A 9,554-nucleotide genomic window follows, 5' to 3' on the forward strand; every position below is an offset into this window, starting at 1 on the left:
ACCTCTTTTCTCTCTTCATAGAGGAATTATTGTTATTATTACTTTCTATCTACCTAGCATGATAGGCATTTGCTAATGAATTAATACAATTTGTTTCAATTAATAATCATAGAAGTTAATATTAATCTCCCGAATTGTGTTATGTTATTTCTAGAGAAATCCCTGTCAAACTGGAATGTTCTGAAAGCAAAATATAACATGGTGCAACTGCTATGTCTTCGTCATAAAAAGCTGTGACAGCCAAGGCAATTTGTTCTGAAACCATTCAGAATATGTAAATTTATATATAAAAGTGCTATACCTGGACAGAGCTAAAGTTACTTTTTGGACTACAGGTTCCAAAATATCCTAGTCAAAATTGGTAGTGACCACGCTTGTATTTCTGAGTGTTGGATCCAATAAAGATTTGGATAAATTCCGTTATCTCTTTTGCATGAGGCAAGTTGAGCTTCATGCAAGAGAGAGCCTTAACAGTTGAGCCATTCAATTTATTGGTTTGGATGCAGTGCGATACTAAGTTAAAGCAGGCTTGTGAAATTTCACATTAAGTTGTGCTTCTCTTGATTTAGAACAATGGCAGTTCTCCACAATGCAAATCACAATGTGAAGGATGCTAGGAGACATCTGGAAGATCTTATAACTGCATGAGTATAAGAGTTTAAGAAACTTCTCTTCCTGTGGGGATATGACAAGCAAAACATGAATTTGATTTATGTTGCAATACTCAGCTTCAGGGAAGGAGTCTACCCCAAGGTGGCAGCATATGCCTATTTCACAGGTATTGATGTATCTAGCTGGAAATTTCCATTTATAGTACATTATAAATTATTGAGAGTTATGTCTTAACATAAAAGCTGCATAAGGAGAGAAGGGCTTTTTGAGAAAATCAACAACGGAACATTGGGAAATATCCTAAATCTAACAAACCATTTTTAGTATAAGCTGGTTCTGAAAAATTAAAGAAAGGTACCAGTGCAATTTAGAAGCAAAGGCCTGTAGAGCTTATGTTTGACAGTATAAAAATATTGTTTATTGATCTGTCCTATAGAACCGACTATGCTTTTCACCTGCAGCAAGTTTCTTCAACACTATATTCTTATAATTTCCCTTCTGGTTGACTTGAGTTTTGCTCTGGTCTCCAGAAAAGAAAGAGAAGTCATTCTCTTTCTTTACTCCCAGTTCTAGAGTAAGCAAAATGGCTGCTCTAACCAATGACCGAGCTCTAGCAAACTGTTTTGACTCCCATTTTTTCTTTAAATTAGAAGCTCCACCAAAAGCTTGAAAAAGTACCTTTTAAGCTACATCCCCAGCTGTCAATGATCAGACTGGCTGGGAATTCTGAATACTGTTGCTCCAAAAGGTGACTTTCTAAACTGTTCTCAAACAAATGCCCTGTAACAACCTTTTGTACAATGTCATTCTACTTAACTTCAATTGCATTCTCCTCTTTCATTTGTCTGATCTGGGGAATCCACACACTTTTTTCATTGGCAATGCCAGGTAATATGTTGATATAAGAATCTGAGTCAAAACAACAGTCCATCTGGACCAATGCTGTCAATAGTACCACTACCTGTGTATAATTTCAGATAGGCTTCTTTGCTATACCTACATGGAGATCTCTGGTATTCCCTGTTCATATTTCATGTACTAACCAGCCTGATCCAACTTATCTTCTAAAATCAGACAAAGCTCTGTTGTGATCAGTATGGCATCATTGTGATATATAATCATGAATTCAGTTGATATACTATTGAGGGTTTGGATTTTGTGGATTTGATTATTCACAGATTTGATTAAAATGTTCACCCTTGAATCTCTAGTGTGATTCAAGGACCACATTATCTGGACATTGACCAGAAAGTCATGCTGGGGGACCTAGAGATTCTTAGAGATATATTCTCTGAGGTTAAAAAAAGCAATTATTTTTATTTGTGGTTTTTCACTTCCAAGGGCACCCTGGGTCCCTAATCCCAGTGAATGTGGAAAGCTGACTGTCCACTCTGGAATAAACACACTTTGATATTTAAAGTCATTTTTTTTCTTTAAAAGGTTGATAAAAGCCCCTTACAGGGTAGGGTAGTATGGTAAGGATTAAACATGCCATTTTGCTGTTATTTTTCAAACAAAACTACCTCCCCTCACCAGGAACAACTACTAAAAATGGAAGATACTATATTGCAATAAGATTTGAACTAATATCTCTGTTCAGATTCATATTGTACTCTTATGTGCACCAGTAGGGTGAATCCAAGTTAATTTAAATAGGGTCACACAATAAACAAACTTTATATCTGCTATAAATTATTGACCTCTATATTCTAATATTCATTGGAGATTTAGAACATGATGTGTGACCCAGATGCCTTAAAATATTTTTATACTTGAAACCTTCCAATGACCCAAATATGAGGATGTTTTCCCTATACAGTTCCAAGCCATTGCAAACGTAACATTTAAAAATGGAAATTGCTTTAAAACCAACATGGATTTCTTTGGCAATAATAAATGTTTTGAAAGCATGAAATTGCTAGAACTGGAATGTAAAAATATGATACAATGCCTGTAAATTGGAATGGATGGATCAGAGGTCCAAGTGCAAGTCTTGGAGTTCAAGACTCCTTGCACGCATATGTCTAAATCCCAGCATGTTCATTCTAGACTTCTATGTTAGAGTAGGCTGATAAATTGAGCAGCAAAGTTATTTGTTGAGAAAGCTATTTCCCTAAAGGCAGAACAGTTTTATTCTTGGATTTAAAAGCACACTGTTCTGAGCAGACTTACAGTCCAAAACTGCAACTTTAGCATTGCTTTGTTGAAAGCAAATGCCAGTGTAGCATGGCGCAGCTGACAAGATATTGGCCAGGATTTTATCCTGCTCAACTATAAATCTCAAGGGATGGATTCAGGCAAGAGATAATAATATACTAGTTTATTCTGTGTTCTTGGGGTACAGGATAAAAGTAACAGATGTTATTTAAACAATGAAATGTTGGAAGACATTTTTCATACTTGGTTGCAATAGAGTCATTTCAGAATCTGTGGTGGACTAAAGCTGGTTTATTACACTGGTATGCCAATGGAAAATGTTATCCTTGAATTTTGAACAGATGTTCAAATAAGATAGAGGAAACTTGTGTAAATTCACACAGTCTAGTGGGGGAAATACTATTTTCCTTATGCAATCACATATATAAACATTTTACCATACTATTGACATGGTGAGTAGATTTCATTGTGAATTTACTGTCTCCCAAAGTAAAGAAAATGGAAAAGGAAGATGAATACATCAAGTTAATGCATTTATCATTGCAACCCACTTTGTTTAATCCTTAGGGATACCTGTTTGTTCTTTCCACATTATTTCAGCATCTAGAACCCTGAAAAAACTGCATATATGAGTATCTACAATCAGTCCTCCACATTCATTGAGGGTAGGATGCAGGAGAAATCACTTCTATAGAATCATAGAATCATTTTGTTAGAAGAGACCATAAGGGCCATACAGTCCAACCACTGTCATGTAGGAAAACAGAATCAAAGCACACCTGACAGATGATCATCCAGCCTCTGCTTAAAAACTTCCAGAAAAGGAAACTCCACCACATTCCGAGGCTGCTGCTGCTGCTCAGTCACATAGTCATTTCCGACTCTTTGTGACCTCATGGACCAGTCCACACCAGAGCTCCCTGCCGGCTGTTGCCGCCCCCAGTTCCTTCAAGGTAAAGCCAGTCACTTCAAGGATACTGTCCATCCATCTCGCCCTTGGTTGGCCTCTCTTCCTTTTTCCTTCCATTTTCCCCAGCATCATGATCTTTTCCAAGCTTTCCTGTCTCCTCACGATGTGGCCAAAATACTTCAACTTTGCCTCCAGTGAGCAGCTGGGCATTATTTCCTGGAGGATGGACTGGTTGGATCTTCTTGCAGTCCAAGGCACTCTCAGGATTTTCTTCCAGCACCAAAGTTCAAAAACATCTATCTTCCTTTTGCTCGGCCTTCTTTATGGTCCAGCTCTCACATCCATAGGTTACTATGGGGAATACCATTGCTTTGACTATGCGGACCTTTGTTGCCAGTGTGATGTCTCTGCTCTTCACTATTTTATCAAGGTTGGCCATTGCTCTTCTCCCAAGAAGTAAACTTCTGATTTCCTGGCTGCAGTCTGCATCTGCAGTGACCTTTGCGCCTAGAAATATAAAGTCTGTCACTGCCTCCATGTTTTCTCCTTCTATTTGCCAGTTATCAATAGGTGTAGTTGCCATGATCTTGGTTTTCTTGATGTTTAACTGCAACCCAGCTTTTGCACTTTCTTCTTTCACCTTGGTGATAAGGCTCCTCAGCTCCTCCTCGCTTTCGGCCAACAGAGTGATATCATCTGCATACCTAAGGTTGTTAATGTTTCTTCCAGCAACTTTAACTCTGGCCTTGGAATCGTCAAGCCCCACACGTCGCATGATGTTTTCTGCGTACAAGTTGAATAGGTAGAGTGAAAGTATGCAGCCCTGCCGTACTCCTTTCCCAATCTTGAACCAGTCTGTTGTTCCGTGATCTGTTCTTACTGTGGCTACTTGGTCTTTATACAGATTTCTCAGGAGACAGACAAGGTGACTTGGTATCCCCAATACCACCAAGAACATGCCACAGTTTATTATGATCCACATAGTCGAAGGCTTTAGAATAGTCAATAAAGCAGAAATAGATGTTTTTCTGAAACTCCCTGGCTTCCTCTATTATCCAGCAGATATTGGCATATTCCATTTTTGAAGAGTTCTCACCATCAGGAAGTTCTTCCTAATGTTTAGGTGGAATTTGAATCCATTGCTCCCTATAGTCTCCAGAGCAGCAGAAAAGAAGCTTTTCCTCTCCTCAATGTGACATCCTTTCAAATATTTAAACATGACAATTATGTCCCCTCTCAGACTTCTTTTTCTCCAAGCATCCCCAGTCATTCTTCATAGGGCTTAATTTCCAAACTGTTGGTTATTTTTGTTGCCCTTCTCTGAAGACATTCTAGCTTGACAGTATCCTTCTTGACAAGCAAGGATGCCAAGAAGCTAGAATCTACATTTTCAGGTAAAATTCTATGGTTAGCATCCAGTGAAAGTTGATCATAGAATTGTGCTGGAGGACCTAAAGTTGCATAGAGAAACCATATTAATCAAATCTGTGAATAATCAAATCCACAAAAATTAAATTCACAAATGTGGACAACTGATTGTATTTCAGTATATAGCTTTGACTGGATTATCTCACAAAATATGCACATAGTTTATATGTATTTTATCATAAAATGCAATTTTAAAATGCATCTCCTGGTACATTTGTTTTCAAAATGTATATCCTTCAGATCCTCAAATCAATGTATGAAATGTAGGTTAGGAGAGGTTGTCTAGGAACCCCAATGAATAAATCTCTGAAACATCTTTATTTCCCTGTCATAGAATGTGGTGCATTACACCATATTATTTCTTTATATGAAAGTCTTCCCAATGACCTTTTTCTAGTATTTCCTCCATACACCCCTGGTTTTTTAAGGTTACTTAACATCATTACTTTCCAGAATTGTGAAGAACAAATTATATGAACCATGAACACATGTCACAAAATGAGGAATATGTGATCCATGTTGAGACCTCAGATAAAGAGGTCAAGATAATTTTATATGGATTTTAAAACTTATAATGTTACAGAGAGTTTAATTTCATTTTAGTATTAAACATTGGTATGTTTTAACTGTAGAGAGAGGGTTGTTTTGTTTTGTTTTGTTAGCCCTTTGATTCCCATCTGGGAGGAAAAGATGGGATGTATATAAATTAACAAAATTAAAAATTCCCATCATCCTTGGCAGTGATAGCTTTGTTAATGGGAGTTGCAGTCCAACAACACCTGGAGAGTCACTTGTTTCCTATCCTCATGTGCATCATAAAATAATTATACCAAAGCTGTTGAACAGATACACAAAGCCAAACTAGTCTTACAATCCAAAATAGCAATCTTTTCATCAGAGCATAATCTCAGTGGAAAAGTATCATCAGCTTGTTCACCTTGTCTAGGCACCAGAGGATTGGGTTTCCCCCCAAAGTTTAAATTTTTGACTTGGTTCTAACAGAAGGAATCCAAATCAAGTAAAGCTGATAGACAGGTTTTATAAACAAAGTCATCAGCCAATCAAACCTTGGCACCAGTTCATGGAAACAGTGAGGTAGATTGATTTTGGATGATTTACTAGACATGACTGATCAGGATATCCGTTTTAGTCACTGGATGCTTTACTAAATGGGATTGAATAGGTTGCCAGCTTTTCTCACTTTCTCTTTCGTTGCATCCAGTATGCTCTCATGTCATCCTTTACTACAAAAAACCTACAATAGTGATTCCAGACTTCAGTCTTCTAGATGTTTTGGACTTCAAACTGCCAGAAGCACCAGCCAATTTGGCGAAAGTCAGGACTTCTGGAAGCAGATGTCCAAAACCTCTGGAAGAACAAAGACTGATAACCACTGCTGTAAACTATGTTCACCATAGTTATGGCAGAGGAATAACAAATATATCACACATTACTCTAAACTGCGTCAGTATACAGTAAGGGAAGCTTCAGTAATCCATACAAGTTCCAAAAGAAGACCACCCCAACACCCAATATTGATGCTTCTAGTTTTGGAGACATTGAGTTGCTAGCTAAAGATTCAAAGAAATACTCTGTAATTGAAAATGATTTGTTTTAATCCTTGAAAAGCATGTTGGATAACTTCACTGATTACTGGAAAGGAGATGCTTAACAAACCCCTTTATACACAGGATGTTTGCCCTTGTCAACCACGCCTGGTCAAAACTGTTGATCATGTTTTGCTATATTTCTGGCATTGTGAGAATATTAGTTTCCAATACATACATCTAATTCTGGAAAACACCATGCAATTCCCCCTTTTCTTTCAGATTCCTTTAAAAATGTATTTTTTTTTAGTTTTTTGTTTTTCAGAGTTTTATATATAAGCTTAATTGACTAGGAGCAAGTTAGACAAATTCCATCACAAACCACCCTAACCCTAGCAAATGCTATTTAGTAATTACTTAGAAGCTGATTGAACTGCCACTTATGTATGTATACAGGAATTCTTGTACATGGGAGCCATATTTTTAATTCTTGATTTTCTGTTATGTTCTGTTTCATCCTTTTTATGACTGCCTGTGATCATAATAAAGTTGTTTGATGGATTCACATGAATCTGTCTATCCCAAGAGAACAGCCACAGTACTTTGCCATTTAGGGCTGTGCAAAATGATTATTAGTCCTTTTAAGTCAGATCAATTTTGTTAAATTCATACTTCATTATTCTGTCTTGATATTCTGGGTTATATGGCTGTGTGGATCTGATCCCAGATTATCACCTTATCCCAGATTATCTGGCAGTGTAGACTCATCTAATCCAGTTCAAAGCTAATAATCTGTGATCGGGTTCTGGTATTGAGGGTAGTGCAGATACAGCCTTAACTGGAGCACTCACAGGGTTGAATTCTTGAAAAGAACAAGTGGGAAACTGAAAGTATTATTGCCCTGTCTTATGTTGCTTGATAAAGCTCTGTATTGAAATTGGTGCTTAAAGAAGCAGGGTCATAGATCTCCTGTAATTAATTTATACCCCACCTTTAAATTTAATTAAAAATAATCTTGCTCATCTTTATAGTAAAGGTAAAGGTAAATGTTTTCCCCTGACATTAAGTTTAGTCATGTCTGACTCTGTGAGTTGGTGCTCATTTCCATTTCTAAGCAGAAGAGCTGCCATTGTCTATAGACATCTCCAAGGTCATGTGGCTGGCATGACAGCATGGAGCGCTGTTACCTTCCAGCCAGAGCGGTACCTAGTGATTACTCACATTTGCATGTTTTTGAACTGCTAGGTTGGCAGAAGCTAAGGCTAACAGCAGGTGCTCATTCTGCTCCCCGGATTCGAACCGCCAACCTTTCAGTCAGCGTCAGCAAGTTCAACAGCTCAGTGGTTTAAACCACTCCGCCACTGGAGGCCTCGCTCATCTTTATACTTGCATTGTATTCTATTCATTATGATTTCAATTTTTCTTCCAATTAATGTATTACAGATTTTTGAACAAAACCACTATTTTGTTTCTTGGAAACAATTTCAGGTGTTTCACTAAAAATTTGAATTTGTTTCCAAGAAACAGTAGTGGTTCCACCATGACCTTTCGTCCATTGACTTTCTAGGTTTATTTGTATTCTTCCTTCACACTCAACCCCCTATTTCTGCTTTTCTCTAGAGCTTTTGTATTCAGGTGTAAACCTCCTCTAATAAAAAAGAAAGAATCAAGCCAACTATCCCAACCCCAATCATTCCAGTGGAATGATTTTTTTTCTACAGGATTTTATTACATAGGGTTGTTGTTGAATATGGCAAGAGTTAGTAAAGTACTAAGGAGATTTGTCCTCATGGGAAAGGACCTTTAGTTGGAAAACCTGCAGAAGAAAATGTTTGGGTTACTGAGCTCTTATACCAAAAAAAATATTACCAGGTTAAAAAAAGCTCTTATAATGCATGTTCTTATGGAAACTTGTCCCCTTTCAGACGTGAGTTTCACCTCAAGTTTTTATGTGGCTCTCTAGAGAAAGCAGGTATTGTTGTCTTAAACAATACTGACTGACTGACTGATTGTTCGTGCCTTCATAAACATTTAGAAACTTGCTTGACAACATTTGGGTTTTTAAAAATTCTAGACTTCTTTTGCTTTATGAACGCATGCCCCCTTTTTAAAGTCCACCGAGAGAGACATACAGATTTTTATATTTCCTACAAGTCACGTTTTCATTTCTCCCACTCTCGTGAGAGGATTTTTCCTCAGATATGCCAAATAGAAAACATGTGGTCAAGGCAAATGGTACTGCTGTTAGGACAGACAATTCCAAAGTCTTAATGGAATTGCTTTGCTAATTTAGAGTGAAATAAAAGCAGCTGGTGTAAAGAATGTGAGGTATAAACTCTTGCTGCCTGTTGTATTATGTTTCACTTATATTCTTAATATATCAAACTTAGCCAAAGGAAAATAGTTATTGATAAAACACAGTTCTTTTCCCCCTCCAGAAATCATGTTTTTCAGCACTTATCAGTGAAAGATGGCCAGTTTTAATGAAGTACTGTTTATCGAGGGATACATAATGTACCATAGCTAATTTAACATAGGCCGTGGAGGTGCAATAAATGTCTTGCTATTTGATTTTTCCATTTGAGCCCAGTATTCAAACAACCTTTCATGCATGCATATAATAAAAGCATGACAATAAATGAGCACTATCAAGATACAACCTAGTTAAATTATATTTACTGTCTGCAAGAGTGTAACCATGGAGAGGGAAATGTCCCCAAATAAGAATTATGCCCCCATGATATTTTCCTTCAGTCTCCCATTTTCTAGCATTAAAGGTAGCATTGAAAACTCTTCTTATATTTTTTGGACTGAATTAAAATTTCATTTGGGGGAAAGAAATCATATTTTGGGGACAACATCTCCATTTTGTCCCTTCCAGATATACTCACACATTCCAT

The sequence above is a fragment of the Anolis carolinensis genome, chromosome 5 (assembly GCF_035594765.1).
Source record: "Anolis carolinensis isolate JA03-04 chromosome 5, rAnoCar3.1.pri, whole genome shotgun sequence".
Lineage (NCBI taxonomy): Eukaryota > Metazoa > Chordata > Lepidosauria > Squamata > Dactyloidae > Anolis > Anolis carolinensis.